Below are 10015 nucleotides of genomic sequence, written 5' to 3'. Positions count from 1 at the left end.
CTGAGCAGATGCAGGGAGTAGCGGAGGGTCTAATTATTATGGTTTACATTGGGATAGCACCCAAAGGACCCCATGTGGACCAGCAGCCCACTGGGTGGGGCTGAGGCTGGATGCGGAGTTGCTTGAAGGACTTCATTTCTATTCATTTTAATTCCTAACTGTATTGACAGATTTCCTTTAAATGGTCAGAAGATTCATTCTAGGCTGCCAGAGGAAGCTCTATAGGCTGCGGGAGGAGACGCTGTGTTCGATCCTATATCCAAGAAGAGGTTGAATCCCAGTTTCAATGCAAAACTCAACTCAGCCTTAACTACGGTGTCCATTACATCATCTTTATTTACTTACATATTTAAGAGATTCTTGCCCAACTCAGCACCATACACACATTGTCCTCTCACCCTGGTGCGAATCGGGAGGGACTTCACGGTCTTCAGTGAAAGCACTCTACCGAGGGCCCGCCCTACACTGGCTCCATGCACACTGTCTCCTTTGGGAAGGGGCAAGTGACTCTTGTATACCCATTCTCCACCTCCTGAGCTGTGGGGAGGTGTAACTAGCTAACATTCATAAAGTGCGTTGGGATCCTTTTATTCAAGTTGCCATAAACATACAGGCTCCAAACAGTCAGGGCTAGGAGCCAGAAACAGCCATGAACCAATATTGGTAAGGACTTAGGTGCAGTGATGGGGAGGAATTCCCATAGCTCAGCCCTGCTGCAAATAGCTGAGGATTGAGTCTCTGCCCCATTTCATCTTCCCACCCTCCCACAGTCCAGTGCACATCCACAGCCATTACTCAGAGAGGATCATGCTGCAGGTTAGTGCAATGACTAACTATCTTCCTATTCCATCGCACACAGGGATCCTGCACCATCATGGTCGAAGTGCTGTGGGGTGGATGGGAGCATTCGACTCCCACCTGTGTACGATGGCTTCATGGATCCCTCTAGGGCTTCAAAAAGGCAACAAAACCTCCTCTGTTTGCTGAATTCTCCACAGTGAACCTCCCTGGCCGGTTTGCTATTAGAGGGAGAGAGGCAGGAGTGTTTAGTCAGTGCGGTAACACTGCGCGTCTCTAACCTCACAGCACATCACCTCTCTGGAGCATGGAATATTAGACATCTACGTGAATACAGATTCTAACAGCAACTCAGCAGTGCCCTCAATCAGTGTGTTTGCAGAACATTCTGACACATGGCAGAGAGCTGCTTCAATAAACTTGCTGTTGCCTATGTAAATCATAATCCACACCCACTCCCTCTAAGCCTGTACTGGAAACACATCAGCTTATGAAACAAGGGCCTAAGCCTGGCAGATTCTCTGCACTGGGATTGGGTGGTTCTCAGCCCCTTTTAGAATCAGAACCCAATGAGGAAATTTGTCCAAAGCTAAAACAACCTGAAAACCAAGTCTCATCTCTATGGTCTCAATTTGGTTTTGTCTGTGAACCATCCAGGGCCCCAGAGCGAGCTGCGGGAGTCAGACCCATCCAGCATTGTGTGGTGTTTCTGGTCACATTTTCATCTCTGTTTGGAGTCTAGGGGAACTCCAGGGAAACTGGGAAACATGGCTCTGGCTTTGGTCAGCTGGAGTTATTTTGGTTTTACGCCCTCCTCACCACAAATACTAGACCTGCTCCCAATGAGCTTGTCATGGCTAATGAATATTTGTACCGTCCTTTGACAATCTTGCCTTAAAGGGCTATTGTTAATTTCTCTTTCACTTTGTATATTTCAATTCAGTGGGAGCTACATTAGAAAACAATGGATGGAATTGAACTGGGACCAGAGCTTGTGCTGCAAAGAACTCGCAGAGAAGGAGAAACACCAAAGAACACTCTGGCCTCTGAGAGAACTCCCTCTCAATGCTTACCATGCCTTTACAGCCCATCTCGACTGTTGTAACTACATGAGCACAGCTAATCATTGTACACTGGTGTGATACATTGGTAAGAGTTAAAACAGGAAGGGCTTGGGACAAAGCACCATACAATATTGCTAAAGAACAGTGGTACTTTGTTTTATGATTTTTTTTTAAATTAGAGTATTCCTAACCCCAGATCACCACCTGCCCTTCATGCTAATGAAAGAAGGGGGTCATCAAGCAGAATGGAGAGCCATTCATTATATCTGCCAGTTCTGACATTGCAGCGATTGCCCCGTCACCTATAGAGAAGGCAGCAATCAATAAAGTGCCGTTGCTTGGAAGTAAATAGAGAAGAGCTGGAAATCAAAAGGGACGAATGTTTAAAATCTCACCGACTTTTCACTAGTTATACCCTGGGTCTTTTGGAGAGTGGAACTAGCCTAGTCAGTTTCAAAGGGGCCCCAGCTCACTGCTTTGTGCTTGAGGTTCCAGCATAGGACAGTTTAGATCTAGGCTTCTGAAACATTTTCGTCGCACAGACCTCACTGAAGCAGTTTGTCTGGTGGACAGACTCTCCCTTCCCATTTGTGATCTGGACACAAAATCCCTCCAGCAACTGCAGCAATTGCTAGCATGGAAAAGGAACATTAGGGAAATTCTCACTGTATTTATTTTATTTCTTCTGATTTAAATGCACACACCCCACCTAGGCAGAACTCTAGGCCTCCTGACAAGAACTATTATAAAGTCAGGCCATGTCCGCACCACAGGCACTATGATGGCATATAGCCATGGCACCATAGTCACCCTGTAATGGAGACAGGCTACAGTGACAAGAAGGGCTTTCACTACCCTTGTAGGTGCTCCACCTCCCTGAGCAATGGCTCCATGTGCACCAGGCGTTAGGTCAGCATAGCCCTGGCACTCAGCGATGGGGATTTTCGACACCGCTGAGTGATGTAGCTAGGTCAACCTAAGTTTTGAGTGTAGCCCAGGCCTTACAATCCACATAGGAGACACACAAGGAAAATCTAGGTGATCAGTTTTGGGACCAATCTTATTTAATCTTTTTATTACTGACCTGGGCACAAAAAGTGGGAGTGTGCTAATAAAGTTTGCAGATGATACAAAGCTGGGAGGTATTGCCAATTTAGAGAAGGACCGGGATACCCTACAGGAGGATCTGGATGACCTTGTAAACTGGAGTAATAGGAATAGGATGAAATTTAATAGTGAGAAGTGTAAGGTCATGCATTTAGGGATTAATAACAAGAATTTTAGTTATAAGCTAGGGACGCATCAACTAGAAGTAACGGAGGAGGAAAAGGACCTTGGAGTATTGGTTGATCATAGGATGACTATGAGCTGCCAATGTGATATGGCTGTGAAAAAAGCTAATGTCGTCTTGGGATGCATCAGGAGAGGTATTTCCAGTAGGGATAAGGAGGTTTTAGTACCGTTATATAAGGCACTGGTGAGACCTCACCTGGAATACTGTGTGCAGTTCTGGTCTCCCATGTTTAAGAAGGATGAATTCAAACTGGAACAGGTACAGAGAAGGGCTACTAGGATGATCCGAGGAATGGAAAACTTGTCTTATGAAAGGAGACTCAGGGAGCTTGGCTTGTTTAGCCTAACGAAAAGAAGGTTGAGGGGAGATAGGATTGCTCTCTATAAATATATCAGAGGGATAAATACCAGAGAGGGAGAGGAATTATTTAAACTCAGTACCAATGTGGACACAAGAACAAATGGATATAAACTGGCCACTAGGAAATTTAGATTAGAAATTAGACGAAGGTTTCTAACCATCAGAGGAGTGAAGTTTTGGAATAGCCTTCCGAGGGAAGTAGTGGGGGCAAAAGATCTATCTTGCTTTAAGATTAAACTCGATAAGTTTATGGAGGAGATGGTATGATGGGATAACATGGTTTTGGTAATTAAATATTCATGGTAAATAGGCCCAATGGCCTGTGATGGGTTTTTAGATGGGGTAAGATCCAAGTTACCCGGGAAAGAATTTTCTGTAGTATCTGGCTGATGAATCTTGCCCATATGCTCAGGGTTTAGCTGATCGCCATATTTGGGGTCGGGAAGGAATTTTCCTCCAGGGCAGATTGGAAGGCCCTGGAGGTTTTTCGCCTTCCTCTGTAGCATGGGGCACGGGTCACTTGCTGGAGGATTCTCTGCTCCTTGAGGTCTTCAAACTACAATTTGAGGACTTCAATAGCACAGATATAGGTGTGAGGTCTTTTTTAGGAGTGGTGGGTGAAATTCTGTGGCCTACATTGTGCAGGAGGTCAGACTAGATGATCATAATGGTCCCTTCTGGCCTAAATATCTATGAATCTATATTCGGAAAAACTGTCTAACTCTAAAGGGGAGTTAAGCTCTGGAACAGGCTCCCAAGGCAGGTTGTGGAATCCCCATCGCTGGAGGTTTTTAAGAACAGGTCAGACAAACAGCTGTCAGGGATGGTCTAGGTTTACTTGATTCTGTCTCAGTGCAGGGGCTGGACTAGATGAGCTCTCAAGGCCCCTTCCAGCCCCACATTTCTACGATTCTATACCACAACACAAGTTAACACACCAGCCAGTAAATACAGCCAAATATAACCCTGTGCTCTCAGGCCTCCCCCCAAAAGCCATGTCAAACTGATGGCTTTCACCGCATGTCCTGAAAGTCAGCCCATTCGGGCTATTTCTCGAAAGTGCAGTTGAGCAGCTGGAAATGAGGTGGCAGAGAACCCGGGGGCCAGCTAGTTCTCTCTAGACCCTTCCTGGCTCAGGGACTGCACCTGGGGAAACACTGGTTTGGATGTGTGGCTTCCACGGCTGAGGTGAGGAGATACACTCTCCCCCATGCCAGGAGCAGCAGAGGGTGGTACTGCACAGCTCTTGCATAAGCCACATCTGCTTTGGCCCAGCGAGAGCAGAGTGTGAAAGTGGCTATGCTAGGAGAAGCCACGTGCAGGAGCATCACCAATACTGATGCGAGCCAAGTCACCTGCCATCCTGGGCCAAATTTACACCCTGCAGCCACACGCCATTGGCAAAAGTAGAATCTGAGGCCTAAACTACTTGACAAATGTCTGTTTAACTGGACAAAGCAACAGGGGGATATCACTGGGGGAAACTCCACTGAAGTCACTGGAGATGCACCTACCTGCATCAGGGCCAGTTTTGGCCCATAATCTCAAAGTAAGAGCAGCATGAAAAGGGCAAACAGAAGCAATGAACAACCAGGCAATGATGGATGCAAAATCTTATCCGTCCCAGAATTTTTCCTCCCCTAGTTTCTCTCCATTTTTATATACAGAGGGGTCTGATTTACACTCATCTCTCTGGGACAGATAGCGCCAGTTCTTAGCTTGCAGTGAAAGCACCTCTTTCCTGTCATCACGAAACCCATGGGGAGGTTTGTGAGAGCTGGGGACAAAGTGTTCTCAGGGGAGGGGAGCTAGCTGTGGAATGAACTTCCAGAGGAGACTGGACAAATCTAGAGCCTGGCAATTGCTGGGCAAAGCTACAAGGCCTCCCTCGTCATTAAAGCTTTTCCACCACTGCAAGAATGACATTCACAACACTGACTCCCCCACAAACCAAATATACACCCAAAAACCCAATCAACCAACCAGAAATCATTCATGTCCCAAGCAGTTTGTACTCAGAGCTGGGTAAATAATGAGCAAACATCCATGAATCCACACGTACTTCACAAATATCTATCCTATAATCTTATGTTCCCAACCTTGCTGGTTGAGGATCATGGATATTTTAGGGTGCCCTTTCTTTTGCACTCTCTCACTTATCAGGGAACAGCTGGGATTTGGGGGGACACGTCGTACAGCACCAAAGATACAAATACTAAATGTTGCTGCAAATAAGAGCCGGGCACCAGGAACTATACGGAAATTGGAATGGTAGCAGGCACTGCCAGAGTCAGTTTGTGAGCTCTGTGTCTGAACTGTGAAACTTCCTCTCTGCTCCAGGGCCTTGGGCAATTAGGCACCCTAGGTAAATACAATTTTGCCACCTCACAAGGGTGAGGTAAAGTCCATCCAGAAAACCAGAGAGAAAAACAAAGGCAATAAAGTAAATCAGATAAAGGCTTTGTTGGGCTAGAGCAGTCACTGCTTGTCTACTGCACCTGTCATGCTCAAGGACTTGCTGGGTACTTCTCATTGCATGGAGCCAGACGCTGAGAGGAGTGGGAGGGTCTGTGCCAGCCAGCCAACAAAGCAGACAGGGTGATGGTTCACAGGCAGCTGTCACCTACCTCTCTGGATGCTCTCCATACCCTGTCCAGCTGATTATCCACCACACAAACAAAGAGTTAATCAGTCCCCTCTCACCAGTACCTAATTCAGACAGTTACAAATAATAGTGGAATCAGGCAGTGTTAAAGGAGGCCTCCTGTTAGCATACCTCATGGCCAGTTGCTGCGGACAGACTAGATGACTTGCAGAAGCTGTGACTCCACGACAGGGGATGGATCACTTGATAATTGCCCTGTTCTGTTCACTCTCTTTGGGGCACCTGGCACTGGCCACTGTCAGAGGACAGGACACAGGGCTCGATGGACCTTTGGTCTGATCCAGTATGGCCATTCTTATGCTCTTACCTGACTGTTTGTAGTTGATGGCAATTTGATGTTATTAAAACAGTTCTTATAACCAGATGATCATTGGTTCCCTGCAAGGTAGCAGTTCTCAAGCAGGAGTCTAGGGCCTCCGGGGGGCCTTGAGTAGGTTTTAGAGGGTCCACCTAGCAGGGCTGGCAATAGACTTACTAGGGCTCAGGGCAGAAAGCTGAAGTGCCTCCCTCCCCATTCAGGGCTGAAGACTGGGGCCCCAAGCCCCACCACTTGGGGCTGAAGCCAAAGCTTGAGCAACTTTGCAGGACCTTCTGTTTGCTACCCCCTAACGCTGGCCCTGCCTTTGTGGCACAGGTGGACCAGGGAGTTTTTATAGCACGGGCTCAGAAAGAAAGAGGTTGAGAATCCCTGCTATAAGATACCTCTGTATCCTCCTGCAGGGAGAGCGGATCTACTGATTCAGGTTGTTCATGGCTTCCAGTTCCATGCTCTCCACAACACATACCCTAGATGTGGGTTTTTTCCTGTTTGATGAAGAAATGAAGACTCCTGAAACCCAAATCAAACATGCTACCTACTGAGGTTCCTTCCAGTCCTACACTTCTCTGATTCTATGCTTGGCTTATTTCTGGCATTCAGACAGGCTCCACTCCCCGCGGAAGATACAGGCTTCCCCCTCCGGTCTCACCCATACTATATAGTGCGATGCCAAAGGTAACGGCTCTTACCAAGGGCGGCGGCAGCTCTGTTCCCAGCCAGACTAAGCAATAACTGGACTGTAAGTGGTGCCGTGAGAGTTACAGCTAAGATGTTGGTGGTTAGTGGGAGGCCACTTCCGAAGAGAAGCAATAAATCTGCCACATGTTCCTGAACGACATTCTGTGTTTACCATCCAGCTCCCACACGAACTGGAACACGGATGACAGCTCCTCCTCCCCTGCCACCCTCATGCCCAGTCACTCCTGCACAGTGCTGGGGATGTGGGAGCAAACGGCAAGGTTTACAGAGAGGAAAGTAACAAAACAGAGTAACACTAGAGGGCACTACTGGCCCCTTTCAAAGCCCTTCCTTCACTCCTTTCTCCAGACCCGATAACAGTGCAGTGACACAAACAGAACGGAGGGGGTACCCAAGCATGTAACTGCCTAGGAAGTGCCTTGCCCCATTTCCACTCTCTTTCAGGGTCTCTGTGTGGAGACCTCTACGATCTCCATTAATTTATATTTACAGAGTCTCCTTAGTCACCAAGGCTCCAGAAACAAACAACAAATCATTGATTTATCCACAGTGCTTGGCAGCCATCTCTGACATGGAATTATTAGGAAAAGACTCAGAAGCAACAGTACCTCCCTTTATACCTATGAGCTCATGCTGTTCCGAGTCAGATTCCCTGTTTATGTTAAAAGGGCACCTTGACCCCCCCCCCCCCCAACAGATAGCAAATGGTGAGTGCGGGGGGAAGAAGAGTCAACATTTGCTCGGGAGAGACAGCTGCAGGATAAGGAGACAAGAGACGCTCGCTATGCTACTGCGCCCTTGGATCACAAGGCGGGAACTCAAAGGTCTTTTCCATTTTGCTCCATTTAGGAGAGAAATGTGATGCCTTGCCACATGCTATTTAAAAGCAAGCCTCCTGCTAGAGCTCCCTGCAACACGAAGTGCTGCACAGAGCCAGATGGGTTGGGGAAGCCAAGGGGGAGTTTGTCAACATTGTCTTTTAAAAAAAGGGCTTTAGGACCAATATATGATACCATGGGGGTTCTACTCTCAAGTCTCCCAATTGGGCACCTGCAGTCCCATATGCAAAGCCTGATGCCAACTTCTAGACCAAAACTGAAGTGTCAGCGTCTGTTATTAACCTCTGGTTTACACACTGCTGGACAAATGTGAGAAGCCTGGCAGACAACGTGCCAATGCTATCAGGAATTTTATTTCTACACAACCTTTCATCTGAAGATTTGAAAGCACTTGACTGACAAGTCTCACAACATCCTTGTGTATTATTACAGCAGTTTATAGGTGATTGCACTGAAATGCAGAGTGATTTGCCCAAGATTACACAGGGATTCACAGCAGAACTAGCAATATAATCTATGAAAAACTTCTTGGTTCGAAGGCCAGAGGGGACAACTCTCTGCCAGTAGCACCCAAGAGTCTAGTCTCCTGAGGGCTGTAATACTTCTGTTTAATTCTGATTACTGGGGTTGTTGTGTGACTTATTGGTGCCCGGTGATCTACAGGAAGTCAGAGTTACGATCTGGGGGTCCCTTCTGACCTGAAACTCTGTGACCTAGTCTGACCTCCTGCATAACCCAGGCCATAGAACTTCTCTGAATTAAGTCCTGTTTGAACTAGAGAATACCTTTCAGAAAAACACCCAATCTTGATTTAAAGATTGCCAGGGATGGAGCCTCCATGACCCTTCGTTAATTGTACCAATGGTTAATTAGTCTCATTGTTAAAAATGTGCACCTTATTTACACTCTGAATTTGTTCAGCTTCAATTTCCACCTTTAGATTGTGTTCTACCTCTCTCTGCTAGATTGAAGAGCCCATTATCAAATTTCTGTTCCCCATGGGGGTACTTATAGATTGTGATCAAGTCACCCCTTAACCTTCTCAAACTAAACAGACTGAGCTCTCTTGAGTATATTACTATAAGGTATGTTTTCCAATCCTTCAGTCATTCTTGCGGTTCCCCTCTGAACCATCTCCTGTTTATCCACAGCCTTCTTGAATTGTGGGCACCAGCACTAGACACAATATTCCAGCAGCAGTCACACCTATGCTGGATACAGAAGTAAAATAACCTCTCTCCTCTACTAGATATTTCCTCTATATCCCCAAGGGTCACACTGTGAGCTCAAGTTCAGCTGATTATCCACCATGACCCCCAAGTCCTTTTCAGTGACTGCGTCCCATGATAAGAGTCCCCACACTGTGTAAGGATGGGCTACTTTTTTTGATCCTACATGTATAACTTTACATTTGGCCTATTAAAATGCATATTGTTTGCTTGTGCCCAGTTTCCAAGTGATCCAGATCACTGTGTATCAGCAACTTGTCCTCTTCATTATTTACCACTCCCCCAAGTTTGACTCTCAGGCTCTTGCTCAGATTCAGAATACTGCCTCCTTCAGATTGATTTTAAAGCAACATCAGTACAAAAGTTCATTTCCTCTTCCATCTCAGGGATACTGAACCCCCGCAAATAATCACTGAATACTAATTAGTGTTCAACGTAGGCCCCCCCAATCTGAAAACAAAAGAGCAGAGTTTTGGGTGCAAAACCTAAACTCAGTTTTAAAAAAACAGGTCCTTGTTAAATCAGATGAGAACAGAGAATCAGAGTGCATCTCACCACACAGGAAACTAAATTAAAAGTGAAGGTTTAGATGAGTCTTCTTCGGAATACCACAGGGATGAATACAGCCAGCTTTTACCTGATAAAGGTTTTCACCCCATCAGATGTCACCCTTCTCAATGCATTACCCCTGGGTGATGACAGGTTGCCACCATTAGCCACTGTGCATCACTCCACACATTCTGATGAA

This window comes from Lepidochelys olivacea (genome assembly GCF_965140295.1).
Source record: "Lepidochelys olivacea isolate rLepOli2 genome assembly, chromosome: 22".
Classification (NCBI taxonomy): domain Eukaryota; kingdom Metazoa; phylum Chordata; order Testudines; family Cheloniidae; genus Lepidochelys; species Lepidochelys olivacea.
This window is presented reverse-complemented; position numbering follows the sequence as displayed.